The sequence below is a fragment of the Acomys minous genome, assembly GCF_964271855.1.
Source record: "Acomys minous genome assembly, chromosome: 19".
Classification (NCBI taxonomy): Eukaryota; Metazoa; Chordata; class Mammalia; order Rodentia; family Muridae; genus Acomys; species Acomys minous.
The window spans coordinates 288,065-303,034 of NC_140499.1; the positions used below are offsets into that span (position 1 = coordinate 288,065).

Genomic DNA, 14,970 nt, shown 5'->3' on the forward strand with positions numbered 1-14,970 from the left:
TCTTTGTTGATGAGATGTGTTTCTTGAATGCAACATATTGAAGGGTCTTGTTTTTGCATCCATTTTTTTAGCCTGTGCCTTTTTACTGGGGAGTTGAGACCACTGATATTGACAGATAGTATTCACCAATGGTTATTGGATTCTTTTATTGTGGAGTTAGTGGTGATTATGTGTGGCATGTCTGTTTTGGTTTTGCTGGTGTGCACTTATCAGTATGATACATTTTCTTGGGTGTGGCTGCTATCGTTGTGATGATGTTTTCCTTCTACTATTTTCTGTAGAGCAGGGTTGGTGTTTAGATACTGTTTAAATTTGGTTTTGTCATGGAATATCTTGACTTCCCCATCTATGTTGATTGAAAGTTTTGCTGGATATAGTAGCCTAGGTTTGCATCTGTGGTCTCTTAGAGTCTGCATAATCTCAGACCAGGCTCTTCTGGCTTCATAGTCTCTGTTGAAAAGTCAGGTGTAATTCTGATGGATCTACCATTATATGTTATTTTGCCTTTCTCTCTTGCAGCCTTTAGTATCTTTTCTTTATACTGCAGGTTTAGTGTTTTGATTATTATGTGCCGGGATGAATTTCTTTTCTCGTCTAGTGTATTTGGTGTTCTGTAGGCCTCTTGTATGTTCAAGGGTATCTCCTTCTGTAGATTGGGGAAGTTTTCATGTAGAATTTTCTTTAAAACATTCCCTGAACCTTGGAACTTTGCATCTTCCTTTTCATCAACTCCTATAATTCTGAGGTTATGCCTTCTCATGGTGTCTTTAATTTCTTGGATGCTTTGTGTCCCTAATTTTTCTGTTTTAAGGTTTTCTTTGAGAGAAGTATCCATTACTTCTATTGTATCTTCAGCACCTGAGATTCTCTCTTCCATGTGTTGGATTCTGTTAGTTATACTTGTCTGTTGGATTCCTGCTTCCTTTTTTAATTGTTCCATTTCACTTTTTTTCTCGATTTGTGATTTTTTAATATTGTCTGACTCTGTTTTCGTGTCTTGAATTGTTTTATTTAAATCCTTCACCTGTATGCTTGTGGTATCTTGTTTCTCCCAGATGGCTTCTATTCACTTGTTTGTGCTATCCTGGAATTCCTGGAAGGCTCTATTCATTTCCTCTTTATAGTTCTCAAAAAAGCTGTATAAGCATGGTTTTGAGGTCATCTTCCTATGACTCTGCCATAGTAGGATATCTGTTGGTTTCTGGGCTTTCTGGTGGAGCCAAAATGTCTTGATTTCTGTTATTAGACCTCTTATTCTTTCCTTTAGGCATCTGCTTAGGAGGCTTGGGCTTTCCAAGCTTGGGGGTGAGTACCTTTGATAAGGAGCTGTTTTCTATACTGGGTTCTCAGACTCTGCCTTCTGTGTCTTTATTTGTTTGAGCTCTACCACCTAGATTCTCTGGTTTTATAGGGCTCCTCTGGCTGTTTGTCTCCTCTAAGGGATTCACCACACAATGAATCTGTGATTTAGATGTCAGATGCTGTGTGACTTTTGTTTTGTTAATCTTTTGCTCTATAAACAGGCTACTCCACTTTGGAGCACTGATCCATTCAGCAGTCTGACCTCCCCTTTCTCCCTGCTGGTTGCCACTCTCCACTGAAACAAGGCACTGGTCCATTCTCTGTCACCCACGGTCACTGCACACAGTCCCTTGCAGCCCCTGTTGCTTGCCACTTCCCGCTGCTGAGCTCACCAATCCCCGCCCCGCCAATCACCACTGCGAGTGTTTTGTCCCTCGAGGCCTACCTCAGCAAGCCCTGCTAGTGTTGTTGGCGCCACAGCCACCACTGCTATCCTGTCGCTCTGCTTTAGCTGTGGGCTGCCGCTGCTGCTGCTGTCGCTGCGGATGCTCTGCTCCTCGGGGGGTCTGCGCTTTCCCCCCCCCCCGTGTTTGGGGTTGCACAAGGTTGTCCCTAGTTTGTTCCTGGTGCACTATGGTTTCTCCCCCTGTAGTTGGGTGGGGAACTTGGTGTTCCTGCTTATGAAATAAGTCCAATTTTCTGCCTTGGTTTCTCTGGCGTCTAAGCAAGGTGCACGCTGCTCGCTGTCATCTTGGAACTCCCCGATGTTTTAGTTTTAAGAACAGCCCAAGGCAGTGTTAAAAACCTGGCCACGTGTATGCAGCACTCAGGAGAGAGAAGCAGGAGGGTTATAAGTTCAAGGCCAGTCGTACTGCAGAGAGACCCTGCCTCAATAAAAAGAAAACACTCTGTAGATTACTCAGCTGTTGTTGTTGTATTTGTTGTATTAATTAAAAAGTATATGCTAACATTATATATATATATATATATATACACATACATACACATGCATACATACATTTATGGTGAAATTGGGAGGTTTATTTCAAATGGAAAAATAAGTGGCCAAATTCAGATCTTTAGTGTACAAAGGAAATTGTTAGCTGTTCACTGAAAGGTGAGCGTTTGCTGTATCCCCTGTTTTATGTGATAACAGAAAACAGAAAGCCCTGCCTTCAAGGGGTACTTGATAAACTAACCCTGAAAGCTTTAGTAGCTAACCTATCTTAATACAAATACCTCTTGAATCTGAACATCGTTGTGGAGAGAAAACTGTCTATTGTGACCTAAAGGAAAATATGACAGGAAGTACTGAGGAAAGCCAGTTCAGCCCTGGTGATGCAGTGGTCCTGCAACATCTTGGACCTGATTCTCTCTGTCTTGCCCACTCCTCCCCTGGTGCAGTGGCCACCTGAGGGTTGGGAAGAGGAGGAGGTCTGTTCCTGAGTCTGCCACCTGCTCCTGCGTTTCCCAGCATCTGCTTGTGTGGGGCAGCTCCCTGAGAAAGAAGTGGCTGTGTACTTGGGCATAGCCACCTCACAGCGGTCACAAGGCCTCCAAGCCTGGGGCTGCTCTGATGGGTTTACATGAAGCAGGACTCTGATCCTCCCTGCAGTGCCACAGGGCCAGAAGGGGAAAGGGGAGGGGCTTCAAAGCAGTGCATGTACGAGGATGAGAGGGTGTCTGTCCTATCACTGCTGCCATCGCCTCAAGGATAGACACAGCAGTTTGCATGGAAACACACTCGCCCCCCAATTGTTGGCTTAATTTTTAAAATTTTGTATGTTTGATAAAAAGTACTTCTTTAGACTATTTTTCCTTCTGCATCCAGGTAATGAGTACATGCAAAAATGCTTTCAGGTACCTGCGTAAGAGCAGGTGGAAGTGACACTCAAGAAAGAACTGAAGGCTTAGATTCCAGGTTTGACACAGGGGAAGGGGTCCCTGAGTGAGGAGATCAGGTGCCAGCCCTAGCTAAGCTCCTGAGGAGAACATACAGTGGGTGGTCAGAGATGAACTGTTCAGCTTCTGACAGCTTAGCTTCTGTCCCATTGTCAGAGCAGCACATTTATCCTCCACTTTCCAGCTTTAAGTAGAAAATGACATCTCTGCTCTTTTCCACCTTTTCTGTGTATTTCTTTTTTCAAGACAGGGTCTCTCTGTGTAGCCTTGGCTGTCCTGGACTTTCTACACCAGGCTGGCCTGGAACTCACTGTGTAGATGGGGCTGGTCTCAAACTCACAGATATCTGCCTGCCTCTGCCTCCCAAGTGCTGGTATTAAAAGAGTGTGCCACCAGGCCTGACTGGCTTCCCATGTATTTTAAGGATACTCCGGAGTTTTGCTTCTCAAGTATCACTTTAGCAGGCTTTTTCTGTTCTGTGGTCTTGTTCTCCAGAAAAATGCAGCATAGTGGAAGAACATGGATGGCACATGGACAGACTCACCACCAATGGTGTCCTGTTGATGCACTCCCAGGGTGGTTTTACAGAGGAGTCACAGCCCTGAATATGGTGAGAGATATCTGTCTGTGGAGATGTGATTATCTTGCAAGAGACCAGGTTGGCATAGGAGAGGGGAAAGTTAGTGAGTCAGTGGCCTCCATTCTGGAAAACAGACCAAAGCACAGACACTTTGTGGCAACTGTCACTCTCCCCTGCTGAAGCTCAGAGCCTTGGTGCAAGGCAGGTGTGCAGTTCCCTGGTCCAGAAGCAATGTTACAGGCTCTGGAGAGTTGGAAAGTGTGGCTGTCTATCCTCAGGGTGGGCCACTCCAGGAGAACAGTCATTTATTACACTATCATTGCAGAATTCATCTTTCCCCCATAACACTTTACTAATCCAGAAAAAATCCTGGGCAGTATCAAACAGTGAGTGAAATTTTTAAATTAAACAAAAGTCTAGATTTTCTAAAATTAAGAAATACTCAACTTGCCATGAACCCTCCCTTAGGTTCATGGTTAGCAATTAGTAGCATTCTCAGTATTGTTCACCAGAGGAAAACGAATATTTTACTTGGGCTGGAGAGATGGCTCAGTGGTTAAGAGCACCACCTGCTCTTCCAGAGGTCCTGAGTTCAATTCCCAGCAACCACATGGTGGCTCACAACCATCTATAATGTGATCTGATACCCTCTTCTGCAGATAAAGCATTCATATACAATAAATAAATCTTTTTAAAAAGAAAAAGAATATTTTACTTGAGGCCAGACCTGTTACGACAGGCTGACATCTCAGAAGTGTCACTGCCAAGTGGCAGTCTGAGGTCTGATCACACCATAAGTGCGGCACAAGCCCTAAAAGACCTATTCACCTTTCCCTCCTCCTTTGTTGCATAGAAGCTAGGAGAGAAGCTCTGGGTTATAGAAAGGGAGGCAGTTCTCGAAGCAGCCATAGGCAAAACACACAGCAGTGAGGGCGTGTGGTCTATGGGCTCAGATGAAAGTGGCAACGAGATGTTTCTGGGATGGAGAAAGGAAGCGGGGCCTGGTGGACAGTTTGCTGTCCTACACCTGAGGCCTACTTCTAGGGTGTCATTTTCATTATTTCTATTTCACACCTTTCAGGGACAAGCAAGGCCCCTTCACCTTACAGAAAATAGCCTTTTCTTAGTGTCTCCAATAAATACACATGAAAAACATTTTCTGTGAAAGGTCAGGCAAACTCTGTTTTATTTGAATACTTTTTAAGAAATTGTAAATTGGAAAGGTATTGTGAAAACAATTTCCTAACAAGAATGATTCTGATGATCCAAGACTTTTACACAAGATTGACCCAGATCAACTGATTTACCTGTTGACATGGAGACAACAGGATAACCACAAGACAAGGCCTTCCTAGGGACTCTCTTGTCTACTACTGCTAGATGGGAGCTAAGGAAAGGCACATTGACTCTCTTTCGGCACCCAGACCTCTCCACCCAGCTGTCCAGCCCAGGCCTGGTGCCTGGTGCTATGTTGTCACCTACAGTTCCCTAGCCTGTTCATTTCCCAAGGCCATGTGAGTTCCTTGTCCACTCCATGCTTAGGGTAATCACACCTCTCTGGTGTGCTGCTCTTATCACCCTCCTCCTGGATCCTGACGTCATTTCCAAATCTCCATTCAGGAAAAATCTGTTAATGTTTGGCTGCTGCTCTGAAGAGGTCCAGGGTAGGGTCTTTGGGGCTGCATGCGGATGTCTGTCTTGTTTGCTTCATCTCTTGGGTGGCCAGAGCTGATGGCTCAGGCAACCAATTGAAAGAGAAAGAAGGGAAGGGGAAAAAGAGCCCAAGGTTTCTTCTCTAGGGACTGGCTATACTGCGGCCAAGGAGGAGAATTTAAACTGACCACAAATTTCCTATGGATGAGGCTGTAAAAGCAGCTTCTAGCCAGAAACTGCACAGGGGTCATAAAAGGAGGTTCTTTGATCTGTAGGCAGGCCTCTTTACGGAGATCTCCAATGAGATGGTGTAAACTTAGGCTGATAAAAATGAGTCTGCTAGCTCATTTGCAAATCTACAGGGAAGTAAGAAATGAGAGAGAGAGAGGGAGGGAGAGAGAGAGAGAGAGAGAGAGAGAGAGAGAGAGAGAGAGAGAGAGAGAATAAACCACTCACACACATACATTTAAGAGAAAGGGTGGATGAATTTGGGCATCTCGACTTCAACTGAAGTTAAGCTTCCCAATATCAGCCCTATTTATTGTTGATGACCATACTTATACTTCTGAGAAAAGAGAATTACCTCATAGTCAACAGACTAAAATTAATCACAAAACAGATGAATTCTAAAATAAAACTGGTTACATGTTTTAAAGCTAAGCCTTTCTTATCTATGTATCCATTACATAAGCTCATAGTAAGTTCAGAATGATGAACGTTGGCAGAGTCTAAGGTTAATAGGGTTTGAAACTTACAAAAGTATACCACTTATCAATTAGGACGGACCTAATTATACATTATCTAGCTATCTCTTAGTTCATTATGAGCTCAAGACAATAATTTTATCTGTCTTTCATTCTAAGAAACAGAGTAAATTCAGACATATCAAGGTAGCTTCATTCCATTTAGGTTCATGCAAAGTTTAAATAAACTTGCCTATATTTATGGTGAAATACCAGGATTCATGGTGCCATCTGCAGTGGAGGCTTATCTGAAGCCACAAATCTACTACAAGGCTATCCTTAGTGAGGCATCTGGAGGTCCACAAAGGTATTTATTACAGGCATAAACTAACTTTGACTTTTAAAACTATTTGAATCAAATCAGGAATTCCATAATCAGGGATTAATTCATCTAAACAACAAACAGTACATCTTCAACAAGATCCTGTAGGAAGTTTGCTCAATCTGAGCTGGTCAGTACCCAGAAAATAACAGTTTACACCAATACCAGATGTTTTTACTTTTGGTTTTTGAGATAGAGTTTCTCTGGGTAATCTTGGGCTATCCTGGACTCGCTTTGTAGACCAGGCTGGCCATGAATGTAGTCCTGGCTGTCCTGGAGTCACTTTGTAGACCAAGCTGACCTTAGACTCACAGTGATCCACCTGCCTCTGCTTCTGTAGGTGCTGGGATTAAAGGCATGTGCCACCATGCCTGGCTCTAACGCTAGATTTTAGAGAGATGCAGCAAAGCACAATTGACATGGTAGTCAGAGGTTGGAAACAATTCTGGGGTACATCATGACACAGACCTTGCAAATATCAGATCACCTCCAGAGATCTCTCATGCCTACTGGACTTCTCCAAGCCAATAGCTCCTGACAGCATGTCAGAGGCTGAAAGTCATTTGGGGGGGAGGGGCATCATGGTACAAGACCTTGCAGACACCAGATTACCTCCTACCCAGCCCACATGCCTAGTGAGCTCCCTTAACAGGGTGGCTCTTGGCAAAAATTCTTGCAGAACCCATCCTGACCTATCTTCATCAGAGTATTAGCATCAATGATGTTTACTGCATGCATGTTTACTGTGGGCCTTTGTCTGCAGGCAAAGGAGCCTCTTCCTCCAGTTAAGCTATAGGTGAGCAACCGCCCTGCTGATAACAACCCATCAGCCCCAAATGTGTTAAAAAGATAGTTCCTTGCAGACCCTAACCCACACAAAAGGTGTCAAAAGCTGGCTCTTTGAAGAAAAACATATCAAAGGTACCTTGGAGACAAGCCCGGGGTGGGGGGTGGGGTGGGAGGGTGGGGGTGAGTGTCCTGGGAGTGTCTCCTGCTAGTCAAGTACTCTTAGTTTAAAAACCCAGAGACTGGAAGGTTTAGCAGCACACTCCCCATTCTCTCCCTCCCCCAGCTCTCTCTTTTTGTCTTTTTTTATCATTAAGATTAGTGAAATAAAACCTAGTTCTTTGACTCTTGACTATTTTTATTTTAATCAAGTGCAGTCTGTCCTATCACAAGCCAGAGGCTCCCTTCCCCCTCTGAAAGGGATGCAGATTTTTATTGTCTCAACCCCTGCTGAGTGTGGCTGCACCTTGCTCCCTCCCTGGCCTTCATGGTAGGTTCTCAGGACAGAGCCTTCTTCAACTAGCCTCCAGAAGGCTGAAGAAAACTCTGTGACCAGATTCTCAGCCCAGCCTCTAGGGGAAAGGAACCCACACATGCCAGACCTCGCTTCCAAGAATTCAGCTTGCTGTAATCTGTTTAACCCTCAGGGCCGCCTTCTACATTCTAAAGAAGGGGAGAGTATGGCAGTATGCTCCAATAACCACCCCCAAGGTCACACAGCTATAAAGGACAGAGCCAGGTCCTTAACAGGCCAAAAGCCTCAGACTGTAGTGTCAGCCATTGTGCGACAGTGGCCTCCCCCGGTTCCAGGCATGCCTGCCTCCCACTGCTGCAGACTGCGCTTATGACTCCTTAGCCTTGATCCCTTCAGGGTTTAGTATGCATCTAGTATTAGCAGTGGGCTGCTTCCTGCTGACAGTGCCTGACCCTGCTGCTTGTCAGCTGTAAATGACCTGTGCAGGCACGGGGTGCTTGGCACAGACAGATGCCCTCTGAAAACAAAAGGCTTTCCATGAAGACTTCTGCCTCTGACCTTAGGAAAAACATGGGTGAAAGACAGATCAAGGTGTGCGTAGCTAAGGGTCACCTGCAGTGTGTTGGACGCTCTGCTAGAAGAGTGTGGGTCTTCAAAGGCAAGACAGCACTCATCCCGTATAAGGTCTATGGGTGTGTTCTCCACATAAAAAGTTAAAGATAAAAGTGTAATGTTTGTGGGACTCTTAAAGTAACTGCTGCATTAATCGAACCTAAAAGGCTCTGAGTGTTTCACCCTGAACGTTTATGTGTCCTGAGGCTGGGGAGGGCAATTCCCATGTACTTTTTAGTTGCATATGTTACCTTCCTGTGTCTTCTGTTTTTCCCCTTACAGAGGAAAGGGTGTTGAGGTGCCTTTGCCCCCACAGTCTGAAGATTTTGCTTTTAAAGGTGTATCTGTTGAACCTGTTGTAGGTGAAAACTGAGATCAGTGTCCTGTAAGACAGCTCCCCCATTGACCTGTGTGGGGCCACTCTTCTTTGGAGAACTACAGATGGCCCTTTTCACACTCCGAGTCAGAAGCACGGCAGGAATGCAACCCAACCCCAGTGCCCCATGAGCCTCAACGCCCTGGCCTTCCCTAGATCAACCAGAAGGAGGGGGTGGAGGAGAAGCCGCCCTGGGCATACCTGAGTTGCGGCCATATGCATGGCTACCATAACTGGGGCCATCGGAACGACACAGAGGTCAATGAGAGGGAGTGTCCCATGTGCAGGACTGTGGGACCCTATAGCCCTCTCTGTCTGAGCTGTGAGGCAGGATTTTTATGTTGACGCAGGACCCCCCAACTCACGCTTTCTCCCCCTGCTGACACGTGTGTTCAGAGAAGTCTGCAAAGTACTGGTTTCAGATTCCACTGACCCACGGAACCCACGCATTTCAAGCCGCCGGTCCGTTCTGCACCACGCGGCTGGTTGGCTGTGGGTTCCTTTCTCCCGGGGGCTGGGCTCAGAATCTGGCCCCAGAGTTTTCTTCAGCCTTCTGGAGGCTACCTGAAGAAGGCTCCATTTTGAGAACCAGTCCTTGAAGAAGGCCTTTTTGGCAGGGAGGAACGCAGGGCAGTTGCATTCAGCCAGGTTGAGGCAAGAAAAATCTGCGTCCCTTCCAGGGGGGAAAGGGGGCCTCTGGCTTGTAAAAGGCCAGACTACACTTTAATAAAAATAAAGACAAAAGAGTCAAACAACTAGATTTTAATTCATTAAGCTTAAAGAAAGGACAAGGACAGTTCTATATGGGAGGGATGGAGGATAGCAGGAGACACTCCCAGGACACTTCCTGGGGCTTGTGTCTCCTGGGTACTTTTGATATGTATTTCTTCAAAGAACCAGCTTTTGACACCTCCTGTGCAGGTTAGGATCTGCAAGGAACTATCTTTTTTTTTTTTTTTTAACACATTTGGGTCTGTTAGGTTGTTGTTGGCAGGGGTCCGCTCACCTATGTCGGAACACAGTTTACTGGGAGAGAGTGTCTCCTCCGCCTGCAGACAAGGGCCCACAGTTGGCGAACAGAACTGCATCACATTGACTTTCCAAGGTCCAGTGGACTGACACCCTGGACAGCCATCTATACATTATTAACATGTTACTGTGAAGATTTTGCCATTAACTGTAGATTCTACTTTCATAACGCTGTTTGTTAAGGGAAAGGCATACTGGGCTGGGGGAAACGGGGCTGATAATGAAACTAGGCAGGAGCCCACAGATACAACTGTGTTTTGCATGCTCGGAGCAGCAGCAGCAGCATTGAGGTCTGCCTGATTAAACTTTAATACCTGTGTAATAACTGGATTTCAACTGCCATGTTTTTATTTTAATTTTAACGTTTTAAGCAAGATTTATTTTTCCTTTGTAAACTTGGGCAAGATTTACATCCTTTTTATACATGTAGAAGAAATGTATTCAACAGATGTCTTAGTGCCCAGTCTGCAGAGCTGTGTCGCACCGGTGTCAGGCATATAGTATATGATCCTGATACATCCATATTTGAATTGGTTTCTCCATATTTTGCCTGTTAGCAGACAGTTTGCCTATTTTCAGCAAATTAAACCTATCTGAGTACTTTTTCTTAAGAGCAAAATGATAATATTAATTACTGTTTAATGCTGCTGCTTAATTTGACTATGCTGAGCTTTCCTGTTATTTTAAAAATAGCTGTTTCCCCATGGAGACCATTGTGTAGGAAGATGGATTTTTTTGTTTTGTTTTAATTATATTTATGATGTGAAAATCCAACAGCAGTCTTCTTACTGCTCTACATAGATCACCTACAGACAAAAAAGGAAGGGAGGGAGTGAGGGAAGGAAGGAGGGAGGGAGGAGGGAAGTACTTTCTAGAGAATCCTGTTGGATGTCATCTGAGGCAGCCAGAGCGCCCAGCGCTGGTTTTCAGAGAAAGGTTAGAGAATGTATTCGCAGCCTCTTGTCATATGGAGAAAAATACTTTGAGAAATCTTGCTATCTTAGGCTTAATCTAATAAGATAAAGTTGAATTTCACCTATCCAAAAAAAAAAAAGCTTTTTTTTTTTCAGTGAAGTTCACTCTGATACCAGGACTGCTTTGTGCCAGTCCTATAGTTCTGCATATGACATATGCCCCCAAATACAGGAGGCACCCCACCTTCAGAGTCCCTGACACCATAAACTCAGCTCGGGCAATAAGCTGAAGGCTCTTCAGTGGCAGTTGTGCCGCCTTGATCTTTTCCTTTGGTTTCCAGGTGAGGGTCCCCTCCCGCCCTGCCAGAGGGATAGCAGAGGTGTCACACTGCAAAGGAAGCCATGCTGACTTGCACAACTTCTGATAAGTCACTTTCTACTGAAGAAAGCTTTTCAAGTTAGGAAGCAATTTCATTTTTGAGAGTAAAGGACTCAGGTTCATCCAGGCAAAAGGACACAGTTGAGAAAGGAAATTTCTCCAAGGTCAGTCTGTTCTCAGGTTTGACTTGTCATCACTTTAAAGGATGCATGCTAACCGACCCCCACCTGTACATAAGTACATCACAAACTGCCCATCCCCATCTCAGCATGACCAGAAGTCAAGACCTCATGTCATGCCTCCATGAGTGATATTTGTTTTTCAGTTGCTTGTGTCATTTTCTTCTGAAAAAAATTCAGAGTGAATGGGGTATAGCTCTGATTATTTTTCTAGTGTTTTAAAATTATTGTTGTTGTTGTTGTTGTTATTATTATTATTATTATTATTATTATTATTAAACAGTGTTGCTGGGTTATGCAGACTGTGGCTGTCAACGTTTCTCTGATTTTTTTTTTTTGGCTTTTTTTTTTCAAAAAGAGCTACAGTTCACACTGCAGAGTAAGTATTAAGCTTTCTGGCCCCCCTCCATACTTCTGTGGCCCAAAAGAATTAAAATCTTTTAATATAAATAGAGAACATATTTATATCATTCCTCATGGTTAATTATAGAGTTTGGTACCTTTGTGCCTCAGGGAAGCCACGTGATGTAACTGGTTATAGACTTTGGGGATTAGGGTATAGAGAAAGGAGAAAGCCATTGGAAAACATGATGGGCTCTACTAAGGAGACTAATTAACGTAGGTGCAGAAATGTGCCGGGGCTGGCATCAATGTGATTGTAGTAGAATTTGCCTTCCAGTACTAGGAGGGAAATTTTTTTTAAGTTATTACAAATACTGTATTAGGAGAGTTGAGAGCTCTTCATAAAATATCAATGCCTCTCATTTTTGCTTACCAGTCTCTGTAGTTAGGAGCCTCCGTATTGATATTTGAACACTTTGAAGAGCTTAGAAAACACATTTTCTACTTACATGCACTAAAGGTTGCTCTACGATTTCACCCAACTTCTTTTCCTCCTCAGAGCTGTTCTGCTGTCTGGATATGCACTAGAGGTGGACAGTCATGCTATTCTTGGTGCTGCCTTCATGCAGTCTTGCCTCTAACAGTGGAAATTCAGATAGACAGGCCCAGGGTTTTGATTTCAAGGCAGATGTGGTCCCGTTCACTTGGCTGTCAATCTCATGGTCCTATAGTTCTCCCTCTTTTGGACTAAAGGTCTAAAGCTCCTATGGTAGTGAACATGGGACAAAACTCCAGTCATGTTACAACCAATGAAATAACTTCAGAATATTTGTAAAGGAAGCTAAGCATTACTGAAGCAGTGAACAATAAATAAATAAATAAAACCAGTTCTGTGTAATGTGTCCTCAACAAATGCATGCCCTCCTGACTCCCTAGTGGGCAGTAGAGGGAAACAAATATATTTTCCAGTTCTGCTCAACTTTCTGAACAGAAATAGACATGCTGGAAAGGCTGTTCTGTCTTTTATGATGAAATCACATATTGCTTCTCGGTATTGAATAATCTAGGAGTTAGAGGACTAGTCATATTTACTGTGGACAGTATTATAAGCAGTCAAATTTTATGGCTATCTTTGTAAAATCTGTTCTTTTATATTCCATGTCAAATTGAAAATTTTATTTCTTCACTGTTGTACCTGTGAAAATACAAGCCATTTTACAGGAAAAAAATCTTCAAAATAATTGTTACACAAATCAGGACATCCGATGAAGCTGAGTTTATGGTGTCACAGACTCTGAAGGTGGGGTGCTTCCTGTATTTGGGGGCATATGTCATATACAGAACTATAGGACATAATAGGTATTTGTACATCTCTTGAACTGCCACATGAATCCCAAACAGACATTTATTGTTGTCTTATGCTCTGCACACCACATACTTACATCTGTGTTCTGAAATCCCTGAATATTTTTATTAAAGACACTCCATTGGTGCTTATATTACTATTTCTTGTGACATCTTCTCACTGTCAAATAAATCTAACTTGTAGGAGAATTTAACCTGGCTTGTAGAATTAATGGATTTTTTTCATGATCATTATAATTGTGTTATTACTTTTGTGGTAGTCTTAATTTCTTTTCAATAGCAAAAGGATGATGTGTAAGCCTTTAAGACTTAATCTAGCATGTCGATCATAAGATAATACTTGCATTTGTGATAGAATTTTTTCTATTCAAATTGATATCAAGAGTTATAACTGTTATTGAGGGAAATAGGTTTTTAATTTCTAAAACAGAATGCAGATGTTCTGTTTTTATCAAATCTAAGATGTCATGAATTGTAAAATGTGTTTCTGTAGTAAAACAGGCAGTTGCACTTATAAGGTATCACCCACCCATCAAGTGTGCTGAAAACCACTCAGTGTGGAGAAAAATGGTATTTTCTACAATGGGATCAAGGACCACTGGTTATCATCATGCAAAAGAATGAAATTAAGACCCATACACAGTGAGGTCTTAAAAAAATAACTCAGTGGGTCAAAGCAGAACTGTAGAACTCTCAGAAGAGAGAGCTTAAACCCTCTGACTAGGTTAGTCAGTGGTTTCTTAAATACTACACTGGGGGGAAAAGCCTTTTGCCAATGAACAAATTGAATTTCATTAAAATTAAAAACTTTTGTGCACAAAATGAAGCTGTAATTAGTAAAAAGATAACTCACAAAATGGAGTCAAAATGTAGTGGTCGTAGGTCTCACGAGGAAATTGGATCAAGCATCTGAATTTCAACTTGCTCACAAAAACACAATGCCACTAAAAATGGTCAAAGCTGGTTGTCCCCCTCAGATACATAAATGTCAAATAAGCACATAAAACATGTTCAACGCTATTAACCACTGAGGACTGCAAATTAAAACTGCACAGTTCAGCTTTATATCCACTGGAACAGCAGAAAAAGACCATCGCAGAACTTTTGTAAGAGGTTGGAATGTGAGTGTCCGTGTCCCCTTTCTGGGATGGGAAAACGGTGCTGCTGCTTTGGGACAAGCAGTTTGCAATTCCTCAGACCATCCAAAGTGTAGTCACTATGAGATCTGGAGCGCTAATCTGGAGAGATACATGCACACAGAACTGAGAACACATAAGAGCGTTAGTGAATGTCCCTTCCATCTTTAGCTCAGGAAGTAGTAGGTTTCCATATGGAGTTTGCTGTACGGGTTGCATTTGGTCCATCCCTGTGCACACTCCTCAGCTCCCAGGCCTCTCTCCAAGCCATTAGCCCCTTCACCATCCTTACCCACCCTTTCTACTTCATTGCCTTTACCCCCTTTCCCCTTTCCCCCTTCCCCCCAATTTCTCTTTCTGAGCCTGGCCTACCCTACTTAAAATAATGGTTGTCAGTTCTGTCCACTTTCATGCAAATTCCATTTTTCTTTATGACGGAGTACAGTTAACACTGTATGTGTTTGCAACAATACCGGGATCTGCCCATCTGTTCATGGACATCTAGACTGATTCCATGCCCTTGCAATTGTGCCAAGTCATGTGGATGTGTCTGAAAGCAACCCAAATGTCCATCACTTGAGAAATGGGTAAGCAAAATGAATATATATACAATGAAATTCGGGCTGTACAAATGAAGTGTTGATACATACTGAACCTTTAAAATACATTAAGTGTAAGAAACCAGACACTATGTCCACAAATATGTCAGAAATGAAAATCCACAAAGGCAAATTAATAATAGCCACTGGGGATTAAGGAAAAATAAAAAATGCTTATGAATAGGTATATGGTTTGGGGGTAGGGAGGTGATGAAAACATTCTAAACTTAGTAGTCAACTGAACATGCTAAAACCAAAAAACTGAATTGAACACTT

The 14,970-nt window shown here is 43.1% G+C and overlaps 1 pseudogene across 1 annotated transcript in view; it reads left to right on the forward strand.

The window, feature by feature from the left end:
- Positions 1 to 9,947, forward strand: part of LOC311590220 (E3 ubiquitin-protein ligase pellino homolog 2-like) — a 34,086-nt pseudogene extending 24,139 nt beyond the window's left edge. Inside the window, exons 4-6 of the transcript in view lie at positions 3,700 to 3,887; positions 8,738 to 9,243; positions 9,821 to 9,947. The product of the transcript in view is annotated as an E3 ubiquitin-protein ligase pellino homolog 2-like (transcript). The remainder of the gene's footprint in view (positions 1 to 3,699; positions 3,888 to 8,737; positions 9,244 to 9,820) is intronic.
- The last annotated feature ends 5,023 nt before the right edge of the window (positions 9,948 to 14,970 follow it).